The sequence below is a fragment of the Olea europaea genome, chromosome 3, assembly GCF_002742605.1.
Source record: "Olea europaea var. sylvestris chromosome 3, O_europaea_v1, whole genome shotgun sequence".
NCBI lineage: Eukaryota > Viridiplantae > Streptophyta > Magnoliopsida > Lamiales > Oleaceae > Olea > Olea europaea.
This window is the reverse complement of record NC_036239.1, coordinates 15,574,014-15,575,807: the sequence shown is the minus strand read 5'-3', so window position 1 is coordinate 15,575,807 and position 1,794 is coordinate 15,574,014.

Sequence of the window (1,794 nt, the reverse complement as noted above, 5' to 3'; positions counted from 1 at the left end):
GCGTTCCACATGCTATCCACGCATTTCAATCATGACTCAATGAGACACATTACTGGACAAATAGAGTTTATGGTGGAAGGACCGAGTTGGAGACTTAAAATGATAACAAGCCTTCTGTTTTGAAAGTTTGAAACCAATGTATAAAAATCGTATTTTCAATAGATTTTGATAGAAGTTGATAGAACGTAGATTGAAAAGTTATAGATCCCATGAAAAATGTGATAAAGATTCATTTTTTATTTAATTTAAATTTTAATAAATATTTTTAGGTGAACCAAATAGGGGTTAAGCCTGCATTTCATTTGTATCTTTCCATTGGAGAGATTTTTGACCACTTTGAATATTTTTATAACGGTTTGTATCTAATTTAGAGCACCATTGGATGCTCTTATATCCGTTCTCTTCTATGCAATGGGAGGCTCCACCCTCCATTTCCACTTTTCTTTGGCCTAACACTCAAAAAGTTCCCGAGCAAATAAAAAAGAAGGGGAGGAGACATGCTTGAGATGGGAGGGACAATGAGAACGACGAAGAGATGGGAAGGGGGAGGGGACAATATGTGTGATAGAGAGGGTAGGATCAGAGACGGATTTAGGGGGCGTTGGGCTGGGCTGTAGTCCCTCTCCCCAACTCAGGTCCAAAGGTATTTTTCATTTTTTTTTAAAAAAAAACCCCCATTTTATTATGTGTAAAAAAAAATTCCCGCATAGCAACCCGATTTAAAATTTTGTAGCCCAATCTTGAATCCAATTCTGGATTCGTCCCTAGGTAGAATGGAAATCACGAAGAAAATGTGACCATCCACAACACGTCGTTTAATAAATACCAAATAAATATCTGCATTGAACGTTTTTAATCTTTATCCATTGGCACTTTTATGTCATAATCTTTTCCAATCATATTCTCCATTAATTTTTCATTAATTAACAAATCCTGTCTTTAATGATGATTTTCACTTAGAAATTGTGTTAAAGTGCTGTCAAATGTGGTACAAATATTTAGTTACTATTTTCATTTGTTTATTAAAAATATGCAGGGAAAATAAGTATTTTTACTCAGTCTTATGGAACTTTTGAACAGATATCGTTATCACAAACAAAATGTGCTAATTAATAAAACATTGAAAAAAAAATGCAATGAAGGAAGTTGGGGACATAAGTATGACAATGGGTAAAAGTTACACCCATTTTATGTATTTAAAATGTGGTGCAATTATGAGAAAATGTGTTGCGAATACATTTAGCCAAATGTGAATGAAGAGACTTATTTCAAACGTCGTTAAATTCTCACCACAAGTAAATTGTACTAAAGTCTTCGATCTTTGCTATTATAGCACTTAGTCCTCTATTTTATGGAAAAATTCTTTTTATTCAATCTTTCATTAATTAGCACATCTAGTTTTTTATCATGGTTTTTGTCCAAATAGATTTTTAGTGTGCTTTGAAATGTTGGCAAACATTATGTCAAACCATTTATTTTTTATTTACTTATTTAAATATGTGATAGGCAAATAATTCATTTACGTCATTCTAAAGAACTTTTTGGATGGAAACTATCATCGGGCTAAGATCCACTAACCATTGAAATAACAAAAAAATTGAGTACACGAGTGCGTTAATTAACAAAGATTGAAGATCTTTATTGCAATTAAAAATGAGAGAAAACAAAAGAAAAGTGTGATGACAATATAACCACCAACACTTTTCAATACAGTGTAAAAGATATTTAAAGTTTAATAAAAAAAAATATTTTTAGACAAAAAAACAATTAAATGTAGGGTTTTTTTTTTTTTTT